Raw genomic sequence first — 23,544 nt, forward strand, 5'->3', positions numbered from 1 at the left:
GCTTCCACGGTCACTCTCAGACTCGCACAGGCCTCTCGATGCCTCTCTGTGGCCCAGCCTTGGGAAATTGGGCACGGTGGGCTCTAAACACCAAGAGAGTCCCATGTCACTGAGCCCAGATGAGTGAAGGGGAAGTCGGGGAGCTTGGCTGTGTGTTCTCAAAGCTGCGGTTCAGGGTCACATCATGTAGGCTCCTGTGGCTCCCTCTGGATGGGGGGCAAGGCTCCTGGTGAGTGCTAGCTGTCAATAACCTGCATTCACTGCTCACTGCCCCAGGAGATGGCCTGGCGGGGACGTGGTCTGGGTGCTGTCATGTGTTGCTGCTCTTCTCCTACCCCTGAACAGGTGGGGAAAACAGCACACACCACGGGCAAGAGCCAATGGTTCTCGTGGATCCCAGGGTCCCTTGGTCCACCCTGACAGTAATATTTAGGGTAAGCGAAGAGGAATATGATCCTTTGGGGGATGTGTCTTGGGCTGGCCTGATGGCAAAGCTGGGTAGCCTGACAGCTGTGGGTCTGTCTTCCTTTTGAGGGGTCCAGCCGAGAGTTCATCCACACAGAACGTCAAGTTGAAGCCCAGGAGCCGACAGACAGTGACAGATCGCAGAGGCTGAACGGTGACACCTCTGAGCAGATAGCAGTTTGCTGCTCCTTCTGCACACTGGTTTTGATATGTGACTTCTTAATCCGCATTTTATTTATAACATATTGCTTTCTCCTTAGTTCTTGATAATCAATTATGTTATCTCTGATTTTCTTTTATACAATTCGAGAGCTGCCGGAATGCTTGGTCGCTGTTACCAAGTGTACAGTGGTAGCAACATGTAAATCTTGGGCTAGATTCTTAGCTGGAAGATGCAAATTCTAGTGACTAATTAACCCAGACCCTCGCGGAGGTTGTTAGGATGTCTCCTGTGGTGCAGAACAGAGGGAGGGGTATAAAAACTAGGATTTGGGCCTGGGAAGTAAGCTAGATAGGCTATAAAAACCCTACAGGTGATTTCAAAGAGGTGTCTTGAGCTGCATCTGACACTTCTTTGCATTTGAAGCAAAGACCATGTAGGGACTAGCAATGGAGGAAAGAGTATTTGGGTCTATTTTTAAAGGAGGTTCAAAGTCTCATGAGACCCAGACTGAAGACATAATGACTCAAGACCGGGGGAATGGAAATTGCCTGTTGATTTTACAAATATCGTCTGAATCCTGGCACAGAGAGGTGGAGGCAAAAGTGTTTCTGACCTAGGAAGAAGCACCTCCGTAGCCCCGGAGGCGAAGGGAGAGCATGGTTTAGGTGGTTGGGGCTAATGAACAGACAGTTTACAAAGGCTCTTGAATGGGAAGGGGGCGCCTGGGTGGCTCAGTTGGTTAAGCGTCTGCCTTCAGCTCAGGTCATGATCCCAGGGTCCTGGGATTGAGTCCCCTGTTGGGCTCTCTGCCCAGCAGGCAGTCTGCTTCTCCCTCTCCCTCTGCCGCTCCCCTTGCTCATGCTTTCTATCTCTCGCTCCCTCTCTCTCTCTCTCTCTCAAATAAATAAATAAAATCTTAAAAAAAAGAAAGATATAGGAAGGAATTGTATCTTAGGCTTAGGGCAATGGGAAGCCATTGAGCGTCTCAAGCAGCAAAGCAAGGAGCATGTGTTGCCTGGGACCAGGGCCGGTGGCCCAGAGAGAGTTCGAGGGCACTGCAGCAATCCAGCAGAATAATTCCACCGCAGAGGCTAGAGCTTCAGGGGCAGCAGGCTAAGCTGTGTCCAGTGGTGGGGATTGTTGAGTTGGGGGGCTTGGGATTGGTAGAAACGCTGACTTTGGGGAATAGTGAGGGGCCTGTGGGATGTCCCAGTGGCCTCGTGCGCATGAGGTAGAGGTAGGAATTTGGGAGTCATGAGTAAATAGTAACTGGTGAGGTATGCACTGGAGTGCCGAGGTCTCCTTGCTAGATGATAAGGAAATGGAAGAGAAGGTGGCCCAGGATGGAACTTCCTGAGGAGCAGTATCTCGGGGATGGGCTGAGGAAGGGGAGCTCTTGAAGGAAACTGGAAAGAAGAGTCCAAGAGACGAGGGTCATCTAGGGCAGCACAGGGTCATGGAAACCAGGGGAAGTGATGACTTAAAAGAGCAGGTCATCAGGAACGTCCAATGTTGGAGAGAATTCATAGACGAACTTTAAAGTACCTACCGGATTTAGCAACAAAGAGACCTTTGGTGTCCATTTTTGGGAATTTATTATTTTTTTTCAATAAATATTCCCCAAACATTGCTTATCACACAAGACCCTGCTCTTGGCCTGAGGCTTACAGTCTAGTAAGAGGGACAAACAACAGACAAATAAACCGATAACTGGGTGAGGCTTTTTCAGTGATAAGAGCTATTAAAAAACCAAACAGAGGGACAGGTACAGTGGGCAACTGGTGATGGACGGGAGCTTATGCAGATTGGATGGACAGGAAAGACCTTTCTGAGGAGGTGACATGTGACTGGAGTCCTGAATGAGAAGAAACATTTGCATAAAGATCCAGGGGGCAGACCGTTCCAGGTAGACGGGACAGCTTATACAAAGGCCCTAAGTCAGAGATTCTCAAGTGGGGGCAATTGTGCCCTGCAGGGGACAGCTGGCAGTGTCTGGAGACATTTTTGGTTGTCACAAATCAGGAGGGATGGGGAGTGCTACTGACATCTGTTGGGGGGGTAGAGGCCAGGGATGCTGGTAAACACCCTGCCATGCACAGGACAGTCCCTGCAACAAAGAATTACCTGGTTCCAAATGTCACCAGTGCCAAGAGCAAGAAACCCTGCCTCAAATCAGGAACAAGTGTGGTCCATTTAAAGAGCAGAAGGGCGGGCCGCCTGGGTGGCCCAGTCCGTTAGGCAACTGACTCTTGACCTTAGGTTTTGATCTCAGGGTCATGAGTTCAAGCCCTGTGTTGGGCTCCAAACTGGGTGTGGAGCCTACTTAAAAAAAAGAAAAAAAAGCAGAAAGGTCAGTGTCTGGGGTGGGCGGTGGGACCTGAGTCCGAGAGGCAGCGTGGCAGGGGCAGATGACTGAGGCCTTCCAGGGCTTGGTAAGGGGTTTATATTTTACTTTCCGACACAACGGGAAACCGTTAGAGGGATGTAAGCAGGGAAGTGACTTGAGCTGATTTACATTCTAAAATGACACTGTGGCTGCACACAGAGACAGTCATCCAGGTGAGGAGGAGAACAGGGGACAGGTGGACAATTAAGTAGAGCTGGTGGAATTATTCTGATGGATTGGGTTTGAAGGCTGAGAGAAAGTGAGGAAACAAAAGTGACTACTAAGATTTTGGTTTGAGCAATAGGATGGGTGGGGGTACAGTTCACTGTGATACAAAGGCAGGGCAAGGTTTATTTAGAGAAGATCTAAGGAGTTTGAATTGCATACTAAGGGGACCATTAGGTGATGGGTAAGGGCTTTAGCATCCATCATGTTTATCACACAGCTAACCCTGGGATTGAGACCTGAGCTGAGATCAAAAGTCGGCAGCTTAACCAACTGAACCACTCAGGCGCCCCTTCTCCTGTCCCTTTAAATCGGTGTCAGGCATTGGGCATTTCTCTGGTTCCTCTTACGTAAAAGAAGGTTCTGAATCATGTTAGTTAATTTAGAACATCTGCTCCGAGCTGGTAACCGACGGCTAATGAGGGAGTCAGGGCCAGAGCTGGGAGCACAAGAGGTAAGAAGGTTTTGCCCTCTCTGGCTCAGCAGGTGTATCGTAGAGGCTCACTGGGCATTTCCATGGGTTCCTTGAGCCTCTCACCTGGTAGGGCCTTCTGTTGGCAACACTTTTGCTGGCCTTGTCCACCTGGCTCACTGTCAAACCCCACCTGCCCACCCCACTCCTGCTCTGCCTCTTACTGCTAGGCTCTGCTTTTATAGGTGGCCTTTTCCTGAGCTGGATTCTTCCATCTGGTCTCCAGGAGCCAACTTCCGCCTTGGATCTGGGCTTCCGCCTGCTGCCACAGGCTGGTCTGACTTTCTCGGGCGCGAGCTAGGTCCCATTCCCTCCAGCCCCCAGCTCTGGGGGACACACATTAATTTCTCCAATGGGTTCTACTAAAGCTCTCTCACTGGGCATGAGGAGAAGGCAGAACAGCCCCTTCATCCTTCTGCCCTGGGGGGGATGAGAACCATAGCTTTCTACTGGCTCTGCTCTAAAATCTGTGCAATCCCCCCTCTGACTCTTTTTACCCTCCATAGGAGTGAGGGAATTTAAAAGTCAAAATACTGGATCTTCGTTATCCGGCTTTGAGATTTCACATCTGATCTAACGCAGCCTTTGGAATAATCATCTTTATTCGATCCTGGTGCTTCGGTCCCAGCTTCTAATTTAACACTGTTATGTACACATGGTGATGGGCCCGCGCTGAAACGGAGGGAGAAGGTGAGGACAAGGAGAGTGGCTGATGGAGTTGGGGTCCAAAGCCTTGGTGGGGAATCGGTCTAGGGGGAAAGGAGGAGACAGGAGAGGGCAGTTCTTAGATGAGAGGAGACGGGCAAGGAATTAATGGAACTTCCATTCAATGATTTCTAGTTTCTCCATGAAACAGGAGGCCAGAGGTTTATTGAAGGACAGAGAAGAGGAAAAATCATGATTGAACTGGTCTGAATCATTTGTATAATTCCCTCAGGACTTCTGAGGGAATTTCCAGTCCAGCTTAAAGTTAGAGCACCTTCTGCCCTGGCTCAGGCTGCTGACAGGGCAGAAGAGCTCCTCTTGCCTATGGGTAAGTGGAGGTTAATACTCCCCCGGCTGGAGCTGTTGGGAAAGGAGAGATGAGAGGGTCCGTATACCAAAGGGTACGGATCACTGGACAAAGGAGCACCAGAAAAGCCCAAAGACAGCCAGACTCCCTGGTTTAGAGAGGGAACTTTTTATCTTTGCAAATAGACTCAAAGTTCAGGATTGAATGTCCCGAGTCACAGAAGCCCCAGCTACACACTAAACCAGCGCCCTGCTGAATCCCACAGCTTGAAAGAGGAAGAGGTTATGAAAGACCAGTCCTAATGTGGTCAGCAATTACTGACAGGTTTTGGGAACTGGTGGGAGGGAAGAATGAAGTTCTTTGGGCTTATTCAGACTCAGAATCCACAGGCTCAAAAGCCCTGATAAAACTCTCTTGATTTTATTTCAGAGGAGTGTGTTGATGTCCAGGATCGACAATGATACTTTCTGATGTCTTACACACCTTTATCTCTGCTGAATGGTAAGGATGATTGGGGCTGTGAGTTGGATCATGTGTGACCAAATGTGGAGCCACAGCTCCTTCAACTGTAGGAGATAAAATTATAAGAACTGAAATTATTATTTTGGTGGCAACTCAAGGCCGGGGAAGAGAGAAAAGAAATAGAAAATGAAGCTTAAGAAATTCTCTCAGGGACGCCTGGTGGCTCAGTCGGTGAAGTGTCTGCCTTCAGCTCCGGTAATGGTCTCTGGGTCCTGGGATCGAGCCCCACGTCGGGCTCCTTACTCAACAGGGAGTCTGCTCCTCCGTCTAGCCCTCCCCTCTGCTTGTGATCTCTCTCTCTTTCACTCTCTTGCTCTCAAATAAATAAAACCTTAAAAAAATATATGGCCAAATAAAGAACATTATAAAATGACACAACAGTGTTCCTGTTGAGGCAATGCATAGACAAAGTTTACTTTTACCAGAAAAGAGTAGTAATAATTTGTCCCTGTTTTAAGCAGGCGCTCTTGCTTGGCATTTCTTAAACAAAAACAAAAACAAAAACAAAAAAACCCAGGGACAAAACTACTATGCTTACATGACAAGCTGGTCTTATTAACACTGGTTCTTAAAATGGCACTTCAACTGAGGATGGTCACTTGAAATTGTCCCCAGTGATTTTTCGAGGCTATGTTGGACTAGTTAGAGGGCCACTGGGAAGCCATTTGGAATGTGTGTGAAAACAAAAATTAATTTCTAAAGAGAAATTTTGCTGTTTCTTCCGACCTCCCTGGCTTAAACTTGTCACACTGAAGAAACAGGTGGGATGGGTCCTTGGCATGGTGGCCCTGAATGTGTGTATGTGATCTGCATACAATTTTCTCTCAAAGGGATCAAAATCTTCAGTCTGAACAAAGTGAAATGTGTCCTCATGATTTTTTTAAAAAGCATCACCACCCACAAGGGCAATACCTTACAGGTAGTGGAAATAAAGGAAGGACACAGATTTCCTCAATAAGGCTCAGAGCTTTTGATTGCAATCCAGTGAAAATCTCCAGTGCTAATTATTGCCTGGATTTATTCAGCCACGAAGCTTCTGACATCTGTTGGCTTGAGTGTGAGGTACTCCATTTTAATGTTGCAAAACCTCCTAAATACCCACAAAGGCAACTGTTTATCTCAATCTTCACTTAAAACACCTGCTTACTGATACTTGATTATGTGTTTTGAGGCTTGTGATTGAGCGGCTAACACCTGGCTGATTAGGCTGATGTTTGATCATGTTTTGAAATGCAGTTTTACTATTTAGCGTGCGCTTCCATGCTGCAAGCATTAAGTGGATTGGTTGTCCCAAAGCTCTTATTGTTGTTTTTTAAAAATAACCATTACAGAATACTAGCTTGTTTGCATGGAAAGGGAAATGAACTTGACAATTCTTACTCGATGATGCAGCATTGTTCGTTAAGACCGTGGGTTTCAAAATGTGGTACAAGGAGTACCTCTCTCGCACTCCTACCCTAGACCTGCTGAATCAGAGTGTCTGGGGGTGGGGTCCATGGACTTACATTTTGAACTAAGAAATGCTACTTTGAGAGAAGGCAACTTTCCTTTGGATCCTGAAGGACAATGGGTAGCTTTTCTGGGTTTAGGAAACTTCCGGTTCCTGTCTGTGAAGGCAGTCTGCGTGGAGAGTCCAGAGGTTTGGGTTATTCTGTGGGAGAGCATGGGACATGAGTGAGTGCTCACATCATGCCTGCGCCTGGGGCTGAGAGGTCAGGGACGTGTGCGGCCAAGGCCACGGTGGGGGCCTGCTTTCCTCTTCATTTTACGAATGAGACCATTGAGACCCTGGAAGGTGACCGAAGGTCATGAAAGATTTGAAGCTAGGGGCACCTGGGTGGCTGAGTCGGTTAAGTGTCTGCCTTCTGCTCAGGTCATGATCAGGGTCCTGGGATTGGGCTGCGATGAGCTCCCTGCTCAGCGGGGAACCTGTTTCGCTCTCTCCCTCTGCCCCTCCCCCTGCTCTCTCTTGCTCTCTCTCTCTCTCAAATAAAATCTTAAACTAAATAAATCTTAAACTAAAACTAGAACCCGTGTTTTAGTCCCTACTTGTCCTTGTTCCCAGGTCATCAAAGTGAGAACTCTTGGAGAAGCCAGGCCCCTCCAGGCCTCCTCCCCAGCCTCCCGCTGGTACGGGGCCCAGAAGGCTGACCTTCTTGGACTGCAGCCAATGGCTCCCTGCTCCCTGGTTTCTGGCTGGACTTGGCCATGGGGAAGTACTGGCGGGAGACAGGGAGAAGAAGCCCATCTGGGGTGGACACCGTGGTCAGCTCACCTGAGGGACCATGTGGATATGGGAGGGGAACAGCGTGCCCAACCATTGTAGTTTCCCCGGACACAGACTTCCTGGGCTAGGACCAGGAGGGTCCAGGCAGATTGCAGGGGAGGGGTCCCTTTAGATTGTGACTAAAAAAAAAAAAAAAGTCAAAGGAGCTCAGGACAGTGGTTAAGACCCATTGAAGTGTAGTTGCTATTGCTGTTTTAAAAATAGCCACACACTTTATTATTTATTTGATTAGAAAAATGAGAGGGTGGGGGATGGGTGAAATAGGTGATGGGGATTAAGAGTACATTTATCACGATGAGCACCGAGGGATGTACGGAATTGTTGAATCACTGTTGTACGTCTGTGGCTAATGCTATGTTAATTATATTGGAAGTAAAATTAAAAAATAATTTTAAAAAAGATCATCCATGATATAAAATTAAAACATGTTGTAGGGTAAGTCTTTCTCCACTCTTGGCCTCTCTCCATTCTCTTCTTCAGAGGCAAACTGTGCCCAGTTTCTTTGCGTATCCTTCCAAAGGTGTTTTATACTCATTGAGGTGTATAAATACATTATTTAAAGCATCCAAATGCTGGCATCCAGTGCTCCTCCCCTTTTTTTTTCAGTTAACGGCATATTTCTGATCGTTCAACAGGTAATAAAAAGCTGCCCTATTCTTTTTAGTGGTTCTATAGTATTCCTATACTTGGATCTGTTGTCGTTTATACATTTAGCAAGCCACCTGTTAATAGACTTTGAGTTTGTTTCTAATCCAGCGTCATTATTCATTCAAACAGTGTTGCAGTGCAAATCCGTGAGCATCTGGTCATAGAGAATGTGCCCTTAAAACCCTGAGAGTCACTGTCAAACACACTTCCATACAGGCTGTACGGATTTATGCTTCTATCAACAGGGCAGCAAGGTGCCCGGGTCCCCACAGCACCGCCGAAAGCACACCCTCCATTTCAGCTACGGTCCAGGCGTGGTGAAGCAAATCCTACTTTTTGTCAAGGCGTGGTTAAGCAAATCCCAATTTTTGTTGGCAAAGCAGATCTCCCATTTTTCCTTCCTAAATGGTCTCTTCCCAGCGATCGTGGCAAAACTTTCCCTCTAGCCAGAGCCATTTCCTGTCTTCTTTGCTGCTTTTGCTGGGTCAGCTTGTTAGCTTTAATTGTCTTTCAAATCATCTCCAGCTGTGTCATTCTTCTGGCTCTGCCATGTTACGGGAAATGCTGTCAAAACCAAGGGTGTGTCTGCAGGGATAGATCAAGGTCTGTGCAACCAGTAGCCAAAGTTGGCAACTGGAGAATAATCAGCTTTTTTTTTTGGTCTGAAAATAGGTCAGATCCACAAAGGCATTGAGGTGCTGGAGGCTTCATGCCAGGGCAACCATACCAGAACTCAGACTCTACCCTTTTAACATCCAGAACTTCTTACGAACGCAAAGGACATCTCTGTAAGCAGTTCGATTTCCTGATCCCGGTATTTCCCTTCCCTACTTCCCTTCTCCAGATATTTTGTATATGTGGAGACATAGATGTAGAAATAGATCTCTTCCGGTCTCCTCCAGCGAGGGGTGCGTTGGAGTCCGCTTGCACCAGGGTTTGAAGGCTGATTAGGTTCTTAGGAATTTAGGGAGCTGGTTGTTAACTATAGCCATTATTGAGAATTATATAAATTTAAAAATCACATCTTTACTAAAAACAAAGGTAATAAATATTCAAAACATCACTGTCTAATTATTACAGTACATTTTATTTATGTCTGAGTTTTTTACATCAATCGTATCTGTATCGTGGAAATACTACGTAATGGTGAGCTACTGGCTATCTCTTCTCAACTCAGTGGTTGGTGACAGCGCTTGGTTGCTTGACATTGATCGTGATGGAAGTATTTACACCAAGGAAATGGTCAAATGCTATAAATCTGTGCTTGATTTATTATATTCTAGACTTAAAGGAGAAAATATTAATAATGCACATTAGACTTAAAAGTCTGTCATGACCAGAGCTGAAGGGGAGAGAGGAATTAGTTCAATGAACATAATTTGTACAAAAGTGAGTGTATCGGTGGATCTCATCCTATTTAATAACAATACATTTATTGGGAAGAGACTTAGCAGACTGATGTGCAATTCTATTTGTCAAATCATGGTGGAATTATGACCATAGTTTGACCACGAATACAAGGGTTCAGCAAAAATTAACTGTGGAATCTGCAGTAAGGACTGTTAGGTATTTTATTACAATCCAGAAATTGTGTATTGTAAATGCATGTTATATCAGCAAAATCTATAGTATCCTTATACATGCATTCACCCATTTGTCCTTTTTTTTCCTTTTGGAGAGTTGGTTGTTAAGTATTTACCTGTACACACCATCTCCAGCTTCAGAATTCTGTGATTATACTAGATTTTATGCCGTTATCTCAAAAGAAATCATGCCATTTTCCTTGGTCCACATTCTGTACAGAGGGACTAAGAGATGATGAAGACGCCATTTGCCTCCTTTCTTGAGGAGTAAAGCTGGGGTCTGGGGAGTCTGCATGTACCTGGCGTTCTGTGTGTCAGTGATGACTAAGTTGAGGATTAGGCCTAGTGCTGAGGAGGTGGCTGGCCTGGAGCCAGGCCTTTTCTGCTGAACCTTCTTTCCCTGCAATGGCCATAAGATTTTGGCATTTTCCGAACTCAGGAATTGGCAACTCTCCTGAATTACCAAGCCAAGTCCTCATTTATTCAGCCGGTGCCAGGAATACATTCTAACTTCTAAAAGTTCTCTTAATCCAGGTTCTGGCCAAAGTCACTACAGAGAAGAATTCTTTTATTAAGATAAAACCCACTGAAACATAAGATCAAAAAATATGAAATTTCTTTAAACTTTTGACATGAACTAAATATTTGTGATTTTGTTCCTCATCTGAAGGAGGTTTTCATCTTGCCCTAATGTGACTTGAGCAGTGGGGCACATTCCTTGCACCAGTGCCCTGGGTTTCAGGGCCCCTGAGAAGCTGTGGGTTGCTGGGGGTGTTCCTAGCATGTGTCAGGGATTGGCGGGTGTTGGCCTGTGATACTTGTTTTACTTGGCATACCATCTGGAACTCATCAAGGTAAACAAGAGATACTACTTCTGTTTATATAATAGTAAAGAGGTTTATTGACCAGAAATTAGATAGGCCAAAAATTCTTTAGGGAAGATTCTAGAACTAGGTTTGGAAAGCAGGCATGAGTAAGAGACAAGGCATCAAGGAGGACCACAACCCCAATCACATTCCAGACTACAGCTGGGGAGAAGCTCCTATGGAGACACATTCACCCAAGATCCTGCTTTTTCCATCCCTGAGCACTGGGCATGTCCCCACTTATGCCACCTCTGCTGCTGACTCAGGGCACTGGACATTCCTGCCCCTGGAAATGCCAAGCTGCTGTCATGGCCACTGCCACACTGCCGGAAGGATGCTCTGCCTCTTTTGCATGTTGTACTAAGGCCCGACTCAAAGTCCAGCCTTTTGTCTTTGCTGAGCTGCAAGGGAGCCTAGGAAAAAAACTGTTTGGCTCTGCTTTCTACAGAGAAACACAAGGGGGATATGCTATAAACAAGGGAGGATACTCATTGCTGAGTAACCAAAAAAGAAAAATGTCCACGACACTTGGGCACGTGCTCTGCAGATGTATATGCTCTCACATGTCCCCTGGGATGTGCCTAGGTGCATGGGAACTTTCTGGTCGGCTTTGGCTCCATGGGACCACTACTTACTGTACCGCCTCCACTCTAAGCAGGCTGCTTTTGGACCCCCTTCTCTTCTGCAGGCTTCAGGATGAGTCTGGAAGAGATGCTGGATCCGTGTTGTCTCCGTTGCGTGCTCTCTTGGCTGTCCTCAGGACAGCACCCCAGGCTCCTCCAGGGTGCTCTGGGTCATGATGCTTCTCCTGCCCCATGGCTCAGATCTCTCTCTACTTAGCCCATAGTTGGTCTGCAGTCCCATGAAGCAAAAAGGTATAAGACACAAGGAGCTGGAGCCTTACTCATGCTTCCTGGGGTCTCCACTGCCCCAGCATGAGTCCTTTCAAAACTCTGGCCCATGTTGCCTGGTGTATCACAAGGGCTCAATCCCTTGTTTTGGGTTTCATTTGGAAAAGTGCTCAGTCATTGCTTTTAGTTAGATAACTATCAAAATAACCTATTTGTTTGGCACTAGAGAGTTTTCAAACACTTCCACAATGAGGAACTCATTTTATTGTGTTGGCCTCCTCTGAAATAGCCCAGGCCATTTTTATCGCCACCATGGAGTCAAGCCACTGAGGCCCAAAGGGCCTGAGGTCACACAGCTGCTATGGGGCAGGGTTGGCCTTGGCCCTAGCTTCCCTTACCCCTCACCTGGTGCTCCATGGACTGTTGTGCAGCTTCTTGACATGTGTTGCTATGAAGAAGAATTCACCCAAGATCCAGCATTGTTGTGGACAGTTGTGCCTCCTGTGGAGTTTGTAGAACGCTGTCTGAGCTCTGTCCAGGCCGCCAGGCCAGGCTGTGTGAGCCAGGCTCCCTCTAAGGATGGGAGGTGCTCTCACCCAGAACGGTCTTTGCTGGCAGCCTCACTCCATGCTGCTCAGGAATTTTCTTGTCTTTCCTAGCCCCGGATCTCTCAGAGGCAAGGCAGAAGCAGCTGATGAAGTGGTCACAGTCCCCTAAGAGGAGGCCAGTGGGTGGAATTCCCAACAACTCCAGCTCTGAGGTTTGGAAGACAAACGACTTGGGTTTCGGACGAATGGGAGTGTCAAGTTATTCCAGCCTGATGAGATAACAGCTCAGAGGATCACGAGGAATCGATTCCTCCAGAAGAGGAAAGCCAGCTGGCACAGGAGCTCCGCAGGGCCTTCTGCTAAAGGTAATGCGGGGTCACAGGCTAACAGGTTCCAGGTGATGATGGGATTAGGGCGAGAGGGAACTGGGGTGTGAATAAGCCTAAATTATAGTCCGTGATGAGCCCAGGGAGCATCAGGAAGGTTCACAGACGAAAACATGACTTTGATGATCCAGAGGCACCAGCTTCTGGGTCCCTTCTCATTCTCCAGACACAACAGAGAGAGGTTGGAGTCTAAATGGAATTGCAGAGGTCTTAGGATGTCAAGGGAAAGTAATGGAAAGATACGGGGACCAGGGAGAGGCAGGGGAGGAGAGGGAGGCACTTTCCTGTGTCACAGAATTTAATGGGGTAGCCCCAGATCTCAGAAATCAAGGCAAGCAATGTTTCAAGGCAATATTTGCAAAAATCACAATTCAAAAATCTGTAGTGAACAGGATACTGACCTGGATACCGGCCATATGGAGCCATATTGGAGCCTCAGGCAAAAGGAAAAATCAGTAGTATTGATCCCATCTTTATTAAAAATGTTTGCATTTTGTTCATCCTGAAGCTTTTTCCATTTTCCCCCATTTTTTATTGTGGTAAAGTATGTATAACACAAAAGTTATCATTTTAACTATTTTCAAGTGCACCATTGAGAGGCATTAAGAGTGTTCACACTGTTAGACATCCATCACCACCATCCATTTCCAGAAGTCCTTTCTTCTTTCCCAACTGAAAGCCTGTCCCCATGAAACACTAACTCTCCATCCACCCCTCCCCCAGCCCCTGGCAACTGCCATTCTACTGTGTGTTTCTATGAATTTGCTCTTGGCTTCTCCTGTAAGTGGAATCAATCAGACAGTATTTGTCTTTTAGGCTGAATAATATTCCATTATAGGTATACAACACATCTTGCTTATTCATTCATCCATCGATGGATATTTGGGTTGTTTCTGCTTCCTGGCTAATGTGAATAAGGCTGTGATGGATGTGGGGATTCAAGTCTCTGTTTCAATTCTTTTTGGGTACATCCCCAGAACTGGAATTGCTGGATCATGTGGTAATTCTATATTTAATTTTTTTGAGGAAGTTTCCAATTGTTTTCTATAGCAGCTTTTGCATTAATTTTAATTTTTTAAAAATATTGCATTTGAATATTATTTACCTGAAGTCCTGAACTTTTCAGGCCTTGTTGCAACCTGTCCCAGCCCTGGAACACAATCCCTGATGCCCAGTGCTTCATACATGGCACCAAATGGAGCCACAGAGCTCTTTGCCAGAACCATGGAAGGTCTGCTTTGCTGGCCCGTTATTTATGTTTTGCCCTTATTTGGGAAGATGATACTTTGGGTTGTTTTTCCAGTATGAGGCCAGGTAACACAGACTTACTTGCCTTGTGTTACTGGTGTAGATTGGTGAAGGAGCCATCAGGATTGGGGTGCAAACTGTGACTGAGATACTGTTCTGATGGGATGCTCAGGGTTCTGGGCAGGAAGTGTATCTGCTGGCACTCTTGATCCTAAATTTAATTAGCAGCATTTCTACAGTGTCCCCTTGGTTTTCTTAGTTTTCAAGTGAGTTTTTCTTCCATCAAAGGAACCAACAAGATTTTGATGACTTTCTGCCATCTTTATTTTTTGTTTTGTTTTTATACTTGGTAAAAAGAAGAGCAGTCTCTGCTCTGGAATCAAACAGGACCTGCATTTTGAGACAACACCCCTGAGCAGTCGGAGCACATTCTGGAATTACAGAAACAGGCTCATCTGAGAAACAAATCAGTTCTATTTGTTGTACCTGAGAGGAAAGCGCAAGTCCTCACTGATGCCCATGGTGGTCACCTTCTGGGAGCAGAAGGTGCCTTTGAAGATGGATGCATTTGGGAGACCCCAGACAGGTGCTCACCATTCACTTCTTGGGATTTCTCCCCAACAGGGCAATTCACTCTTTGGCTTTTTAGGTTAAATATGGGGTTCCTGAGTAGTGATTTCCACCCCCATTTTGGAAGGTTTCTTTTCTCACCTTGAAGCTCTATGTTCTGTGAAGTTTGGTGAATGGCCTCCTTTGTTCTTATGCTCATCCTCAGGCATGGGAGCTCTCTCCTTGTCTCACACCCAGGGACTTTCTGTTCTTTTCTTACTTGGAGACTGAGTAGGGAACAGATATGGGAACATACAAAGACATTATACCATTGGCTGATGGTGGATGAGCCACTTAATATCTTTGTGCCTCAGTTCAATGGTTCAACATCAACATTAACATGTGACTTCTCGCCGCCTTTGTCTCTGTCCGGAAGAGACCTTTGATATGAGGAGAGATGTTGATTAAATATGAGGGTGTGTGGCTGGCTGGCTACATGCATTAATTCAACAAATAATTATGGGAGTCCTGCTAAAGCACCTGGCGCCATTCTAGGAACACAAAAGGTATAGGAGATTGCTAAAACATGGTTGGGGTACAGTTTGGGGCACAGACAAGTAAAAGGATTTGATAAGGGTATATGTTTAGTGTAGTGCCTGGTATAATAGCTCAACAAGTGGCAGTCCTTGTTTCTGTGTGCACTGTCCTGGGTCTCGGCAAACAAAGATGAAGAAGCTGTAATTCCTTCCCTTAACTGGATAGTCTAGAGGGTGCTATAGACATGTGTGGGTTAGAAGCTAGGATGCTCATCTGCCTCAGTTACTCCTCACAAAATCCTTCCACAGGTTAGGAAACAAAGGCTTATGGCAGCCCTATGATATCTTTCAGACATGCAAATAGTAAAAGAAAAAAAAAAGCCAAAATTCAAACCCAGGGAATGCTGATGCCAAAGCCTGAGCTGTTTTGTCTTGAGGAGATGTTGGTCAGTGTTTGTCAAATGAATATTCATTTGTGATATGTGCATGAAAATGCCCAGACAGGCAGTGCCAGAGACACAAGAGGTGTTGAAAAGATTTTAAAAGAATACCTGCATTTTTTTTTCCTCCTGCAACGTGTACATATAAAGGAAAAAGGGAGGAAAGAGAAACCAAAGCCCATCCTCTGTGAATCAATAGCAGAAAAAGATGCAGACTCCATCAAAGACTCCAGATTTTGCAGAGCATGAAATTACCAGATGATGATCTCAGAATTGACAGCTGAAAACTGTTTCCTTCTGTTGGGATGATTTGGGTCTATTGTCCTTGCTTTTGCCCTATATCCTACAGGCTAATAACCTTTTCTTTTTTGTTCTCGAATCAGGGAACCGATTTGGGTGAGTGACAGGGAAGCGGAGGTGGGCAGACAGCTGTGAGGAAGATGGAGCTGGTGGTCACTTTGCTTTCTTAGGAATATTTGATGAAGGCTTTTCACCCTCTCGCTGTCAGGTCTGTCCAGAATCTCATCAAATATGCTAGCATATTCTGAAGTGAGTTTTTCTTTCCCAAACAGAAAATTGCATTTTCAAAAAAAATATAAAAGTAATACATATTCATTGAGGTACATCGAAAAGTATAGAAGGGAGTGAACATATTCATTAAGGTACATCAAAAAGTATAGAAGGGAGTGACCATCACTTGCTATCCCATTACCATCTGATACACACACACACACCCACCCACCCACCCACACACACACACACACACCCACACATATTATATTAGAAAAAGGGGATCCTGCTGATGATAGACACATCTTGGGTACACGCACAATCATTTTTCTTACTCTGGGGCCATCTTAATAATCAGGGTTTCATTATTTGATAAACCAAAGCTGTTTGGCTTTGGTGTAGACATCAGATCCAACCTAGACTAATCTACACCAACTCAAAAAAATGTCCTTTGGAATTTTTTTTTTCTACTGAGATCCATGAAACTATGCTGGTTTCAGCCCTTTCCTCATTCTTAGTTGTTTTATTCTTTAATCCCATGAAATTTTCCAACATGTGAAGCCATGCCCTCCCTCCCTCCCTTTCTTTCTTTTTCTCCTTCTGTCTCTCCTAGTCCAGCCAGAAGCAATTCTTCTTTACATCCTGAAGAAACTTAATGAATACAGTATTTGCTGCTTTCCAACCTTGTCTACTTAATGATGTGTTTTAGGCATTTTCCCACGTCAATAAATAGAGTCACAAATGCATGTATAAGGGCTGCATAACATTCCAGTGAATGGACATACCACCACTTATATAACTAAAGGGAAACCGTTTTCAGCTGTCAGTTCTGAATCTGGTGTCTGGTCATTAAGAGTTACTTTTTCTTTTGGCTTTTATAGAGAATCCTGCAGCAAACATTACTATATGTATCTGTTTATGTTTGTTGTATTTTCTTCTACTTCTTAAAATCTTATCCTGGCATTCTTTTTCTAGTTCCTTGAGTTGAATTTTTTCTTTTTCAATCTTTTTCTTCATTTTTAATTTTGAAGACTTTGTTTAAAGCTCTAAATTGCTAACTACAATTTAAACTGCACCCAGAAATTTAAATATGCATTAGTTTCATTGTAGTTCAGGTCAAAATATTTTGCAGTTTCATTGATGATTATTTCTTTAATCTGAGCATGATTTAAGAGTACATTTTAAGTTTCAAACATATGAGCTGTTGTTTGTTAAAACTTTATCACAGGGCTTAAAAGAATCGCAGCACATTTAAGAATATCGAGATCATAAAGAATGTGGTTTCTAATCCAGTGTAATTAAGCTAAAAATCACCACCACCAACTACAAAAGACTCAAAATCCTTTATATTTGGAAATTTAGTAATACTCTCATAAATAACTTATGCATAAAAAAAGTCACAATCAAAATGTTAAGATATTTTGAGCTGAATCATAATGAAACTATGGCAGACGAAAACTTGTGGATGCAGTTTCAGTCTTGCTTAAAGGGAAACTTACAGCACATATTTATATGCACATATTTAAAAAAAGGCTGAAAATCAATAAGCTAAGTACCCATTTCAAGATGGTAGAAGCAGCAGTGGTGGCAACAAATCAAATATAAATATTCACTAAAGATGCCAGTAGGGTCACCTTCAGTGGAGATTCGTGTCTCTTTTCTCTGTCTTCGTATCTAGAGTTTTATGATTTTTGAAGATGCTTCCATTGGGCCTCTAGGCTCTTAGTCCAGGATCAAATCTCGTGATGGTGTTTTGGGGTTCCTGCTCCATGGAAATGCTGGGAAGTTACAGATCAGTAGCTTAACTCCTGAGCAGGAGGCTCCTCTCAGGTCCACAGCCTACTTCTCAGCTGGTTTCCATGAGGCAAGAAATGCTCATCTTCCCTGTCCCCCTGTCGCCTCCCAACGGCAGCCTCCAATAGTCAATCTGAGGCTAATTCCCTTGTTATAGACTGAAAGTTGCTGCTCCTTTCCAAATTCCTATGTTGAAGTTTAACCCCCAGCATGGCTGTATTTGGAGATGGGGTCTCTAAGGAAATAGGTTAAATGAGGTGTGAGGGTGGGGCCCTTATATGAAGGGACAGGGGAGAACTAACTCCCTCCCTCCCTCCTTACCTCCTTCTGTGTATGTATGTGCGTGCGCGCTTGTGCATAGAGGAAAGGCTATGTGAGGACATCCTGAGAAGGTGAGCATCCATAAGTCAGGAAGAGACCTCTCTCCAGAAACTGAAGCCACTGGACCTTGATGTGGGACCTCCAGCGTCTAGAACTGTAAGAAAATAAGTGTCTGTTGTTCAGGCCACCTGGTCTATGGTATTGTGTTATGGAAGCCCGAGGAGACTAACACACCTTCCTTCAGGGTGACCAAACCATTGTTGCCCCTGCCTGCTTTGGGGCTCAGTAGCCTGTATCCTGTCTCTAGTCCTATTCACTTTGCTTTGCAGCTGCTCCACAGGGATGTTTATTTTATTTTTGAGTCCAACTATGACTTTTAGCATTTGTTTTTTTTTTAACATATTTTATCTACTGTGGGGTGAGCTAGGGAGTACATCAAATGTGTGCACACTGTTTAAGATCTTTTGTGATTTCTAGGAAGAAAGAATCACATGGAGCCAGATGTGCTGTTTAATTTTGTCCTAGAAATTAGAGATTCAGTGGCCTTACTGAATTGCTTTTTTTTTTTTTTCTTGTGAGCAGAGCATTTGGAATCAACTGGCTACTATTTCATAGTTACTAATTATTCCAAGATCCACTGTGAATCAGTACTTAAGCAGATCATCCTGGGGGAGGCTGTCAGCCACTCCTTTGCCTTTCTTCATCCCCCACGTACAGATCATGGCATCTCTTCAACCACAGTTCACTCCAGCTCCTAGTGTTTCTCTTTCCACATTGCCACCAACTCCCAGCGTGACCCTCCCATGCAGAAATGGCAAAGTTGCATCTTTTTTATGGACCTAAATGAGATTCAGGTTGGGAAACTAAGCTACAGTGATGTATTGTTTGTGAATGTGAATGTCTGTTGACTTAACATCACTGCTTTTGAAGTGAGAGATGATAGTACTGATGGTGCCCACATAAGGCAGATGCACCTGGATGGGATACGTACGGAACTGTGGGTCTCCTCCCTCTGCTCACCCACTGGTGGCTTCTTAGCAGAGGCAAACTGTTACAGCCTCTACAGCCATTTGCGATTCTGCCTCATGGACTGAAATCAGAACTGGCGCCTCCTCTGACCTCAAACCTCTTTCTTTCTCAGTGTTACAGGATCACTTGGTTGTGTCTGTTTCCAGCATGTAGCATTCAAGTTCAACAACCAAGAATCAAGTGGGACACATGGTTTCAGACGCACTTCTCTTGAGTTCCAGGGGGCTGTGTAGGCAGGTGGAAATGCGATGGACTTTGTGTGGCCCAGCTCTTAGTCATCCATCCACGAGCCATGTGGCCTTGGGCAAGGTCTGCAAGCTTAACCTCTGTGAGTTCACCTGTAATGTGGACATTGTAATGTGTACTCCACAAGGTTGGCGTGGGTGTGTTCAATATAGGTGAAGCCCCCACTCTGTGTCTGAAGGTATTCAAGAGATACTCCTTTCTTCCCTCCCTCCCTCCCTGACTCTGCAGTAATGGGCTGCCAGCTCTCTGCAGTCATCGCACCCCCCCGCACTCTGTTCCTAGGTGTTGGTGTAAAATGGGAATCCAGCCGTTTGATGACTCAGATGTTCTTTTATTTCCATAACACTCTGACCGTGATATTACAGCTGTTCTTTGGGGGGTTTGTCGGGTTTGTCCCGTGACCCCCTACCCCTGCCACAGTCACTTCTTGGCTAAAGCCATGCAGTCATTTATGAATATATTGATTAGGAGAAAACTAGAGATCATTATAAAAAGCCTTAAAGGGAAAGTGGGGTGGACGAGAACCTTCCAGAGGAGAGTGAAGAACTTGAAATTGCTGAGCACAGTGATGGGAATGATCCCTTCCCCATGTGAGAAGGCTGACTGACAGAATTTCTGTTCTTAGAGAATTTGCTGGAAGGAAAGGGGGAAGAGCAGGCTTGCTGTTTTTGGCAATTCTAAACCCTGGAAAAACTATAAAATAGTTGGACTTTGTCCTTGGCACACTCCCACCTCCTCTTTTTGCGTCCTCTCTCCCCTACCCTTCATTCAGCTGCTCTGACACCCCCCTGCCCCAGGCCTGGCTTCCTCAGTTCTCATAAATTTACCTCTTCTTCCCTCAAATTGAGTATTCTCTTGGTGCCCAATTGTCAGACTTCCCACAGAGGAAATAGATCTGAGAAATCAATTCATAATATGTTTCTCTCTACAGTGTTCTTTGCAAACTCTTCCTGAGATGTTTGCATTTTAGAAGAATTGCTTTTTAAGGGAATGATATATTTAGTTGGGCTATCCTATGCTAACTGTAAGAAAAAAATAATGGTATGATGTGATTGCCCCGAGAAAGCTGGGTTAATGTGAACACAAAATGAAGCATGAGGACATGTATACATTCCAATGTGACTCCATGGGCATCAGATTTCTCTTGGAGTTTTCACATATAGTTTTGGACTCCTAATTGAAGAAACACATGGACATAATGGGGTACATTTGGATTAGTAAGGAGTAAAGAGGAGGTTCAGCAAGGCCTGGAGAGCTATCCCCTACACTCATGAGGGATGTCTTCTAGGAAGGGGGTAGATTTGTTCAACATCATATTGCCAAGGGTGAAACTAGGACCACTGGGTGAAACGTACATGGAGATTTTGTTTTGTTTTGTTTTGTTATAAAGTAAGCTCTACACCCAATGTGGGGCTTGAACTCACGACCCCAAGATCAAGAGTCACATGCTCTACCGACTGAGCCAGCCAGGTGCCCCAAGATGGCTGTTTTTTGAATCAGAACTGCCCAAAGATGCAGTGGGCTGTCAGAAGGATGGCTGTCAAGGGGATTCCAGTCCAAGTGATCAAGGCTATCCATGAGTGAAATCCCAGAGGGCAGCCTGTGGGTGGAGTGAATTTTTGGTGTAGGGACAGATTCCTTCCCAGGATTTTATATCATCTTCCCTAGGCAAGTGAAGGCTGAGCCTTAAAGATGGCTGGTGTTATCTAGATGAGAGGAAAGAAGGGACCGCGGGACCAACGCTTTTCTTTCTTTCTTTTTTAAATTATTTTATTGTTATGTTAATCACCATACATTACATCATTAGTTTTTGATGTAGTGTTCCATGATTCATTGTTTGTGCATAACACCCAGTGCTCCACGCAGAATGTGCCCTCTTTAATACCCACCACCAGGCTAACCCATCCCCCCACCCCCCTCCCCTCTAGAACCCTCAGTTTGTTTTTCAGAGTCCATCGTCTCTCATGGTTTGTCTCCCCCTCCGACTTACTCCCCTTCATTCTTCCCCTCCTGCTATCTTCTTCTTTTTCTTTTTTCTTAACATATGTGGCATTATTTGTTTCAGAAGTACAGATCTGTGATTCAAGTCTTGCACAATTCACAGCGCTCACCATAGCACATACCCTCCCCAGTGTCTATCACCCAGCCACCCCATCCCTCCCACCCCCCACCACTCCAGCAACCCTCAGTTTGTTTCCTGAGATTAAGAATTCCTCATATCAGTGAGGTCATATGATACATGTCTTTCTCTGATTGACTTATTTCACTCAGGATAACACCCTCCAGTTCCATCCACGTTGTTGCAAATGGCAAGATCTCATTCCTTTTGATGGCTGCATAATATTCCATTGTGTATATATACCACCTCTTCTTTATCCATTCATCTGTCGATGGGCATCTTGGCTCTTTCCACAGTTCAGCTATTGTGGACATTGCTGCTATAAACATTGGGGTGCACGTACCCCTTCGGATCCCTACATTTGTATCTTTGGGGTAAATACCCAGTAGTGCAATTGCTGGATCGTATGGTAGCTCTATTTTCAACTGTTTGAGGAACCGCCATACTATTTTCCAGAGTGGTTGCACCAGCTTGCATTCCCACCAACAGTGTAGGAGGGGTCCCCTTTCTCCACATCCCCGCCAACATCTGTCGTTTCCTGACCTGTTAATTTTAGCAAGGCTTTTCTTTCTTGCATTCACATAACCACCCAGCTGAGGGAAATGGACATTTCGTTTATTTGCTGTCGTGGCAACTCTCTGCAGGCTCCTGAATGCTTATGAGTATGAATCATTTTTATTTTACCTCTGTAGACTGAGTCCCCAGCAAGATAAGGAGGCATCTTGCCAGATCTAGATAATGCTCTTTAGATGATAGAATAAATTTAAAAATCTTGAGGATCAAATTAATTTTACCTTTGACCCCAGACAATCTCTCTCTTCCAAAGAAAACTAATCTGAAAGATTTATATAAGGTATTCAAGGTTCTTTGGATCTTATGCAAGCCTGACCCAATCTTACCCCAGTGAGTTTTTAGGTATAGTAGAGCTCTAAGAATTAAATTTTCTATGAACTAGCAAGAAATGAGAGAAAGCAGTACTTGATATGCACTTGAGGCTCTCATACAGTCCAGAAACTTAAAGACCAGTGCAGTTTTATGGGCAATAACTCATAAGCTCTGTATATTCAATTGCATTCTTTTCCTATTCCTCTCTTATCAGAATCCTTTCTTTCAAGGGTCAAAATTAGTATTTAATAAACCATTATTTACCAGAATGCTATACAAAGCTTTTAAAAATGCTTATGACTCAGACAATACAGCAGTCAATCACATAAAATCAAATATGTGGATGCTAAGTCACAATTTAAAATTCCCATTTGACTTATCTGCTCTCCTTAAACCCTGCAGATAACACTGACAATATTGAAAATTAAGTATCTTTTATGAGTAACAAATTCCTTTCTAATGAAAAATTTTTATGGTGGTTTACCAATGGAAATTGCAAATACATAAGGATAAAACAATAGATTAATGAAACCAATAACCATTAAAATAAAAACTCTAAGCAAACCAGCAATAGAAAGAAACTTCTTAAGCCTAACACAAACCTATAATCAACAAAAAACCTATAACGAACATCATACTTACTGGTGAAAGACTGAATGCTTTCTCCTTAAAATAGGGAACCAGGCAAGAATACCTGCTGTCACCATTCCTATTCAACAATGTACTGGAGGTTCTAGGTGGTACAATAAGGCAAGTAGAAGAAATAAAAGGCATGCAGATTAGATGAAGTAAAACTGTCTTTATACCCAGACAACATGATCTTCTATGTAGGAAACCCTAGGCATCTACAAAAAAAGCTCCTTGAACTAATATCTTATATTTGCAGGATACAAGACCAATGTATAAATTCTATTTCTATACACTAGCAGTTAGACATTGAAATGAAAATTACCACTGCCAATAGCCTCAAAAATATGAAATATTGAGGAGCAAATTTGACAAAACACATGAAAGACCTGTACACTGAAAACTACAAAACGTAGCTGTGAGAAACTAAAGAACCCCTAAGTAAATGGAGAGAGAGGTCATGTTCATGAATTAGAAGGACTGATATGTTAAGATATCAGTTCTCCTGAAATTGATCTATAGATCAAAGCAAACCTAATTAAAATCCTAGCAGAACTTTTTGTGTATGTGTGTGTGTGTAGAAATTGACAAGCCAATTCAAAACTTACAAGGATATTCAAAGAACATAGACTAGGCCAAACGACTGTTACAAAGAAGGACAAAGTGGGAGGACTTACAGTGCCTGACTTCAAGACTAAAAAGTATAATCATAAAGACAGTATGGTATTGGCATAAAAATAGACCTAAGCAACACAATCAGAAGTCCAGAAATAGACCTCCACGTATATGGCAATTGCTCTTCAATAAAGGTGCCAAGGCAATTCAA

The 23,544-nt window shown here is 44.3% G+C and overlaps 1 long non-coding RNA gene across 2 annotated transcripts in view; it reads left to right on the plus strand.

Moving 5' to 3' along the window:
- Positions 1 to 3,673: 3,673 nt before the first annotated feature.
- The window catches only part of LOC113911386, a 73,971-nt gene continuing 54,100 nt past the window's right edge, over positions 3,674 to 23,544 (plus strand). For both annotated transcript variants that reach the window (XR_003516454.1, XR_003516455.1), the window contains exons 1-4: positions 3,674 to 3,693; positions 4,218 to 4,401; positions 5,153 to 5,224; positions 12,140 to 12,393. This is a non-coding gene — a long non-coding RNA (uncharacterized LOC113911386). The remainder of the gene's footprint in view (positions 3,694 to 4,217; positions 4,402 to 5,152; positions 5,225 to 12,139; positions 12,394 to 23,544) is intronic.

The sequence above is a fragment of the Zalophus californianus genome, chromosome 12, assembly GCF_009762305.2.
Source record: "Zalophus californianus isolate mZalCal1 chromosome 12, mZalCal1.pri.v2, whole genome shotgun sequence".
Lineage (NCBI taxonomy): Eukaryota > Metazoa > Chordata > Mammalia > Carnivora > Otariidae > Zalophus > Zalophus californianus.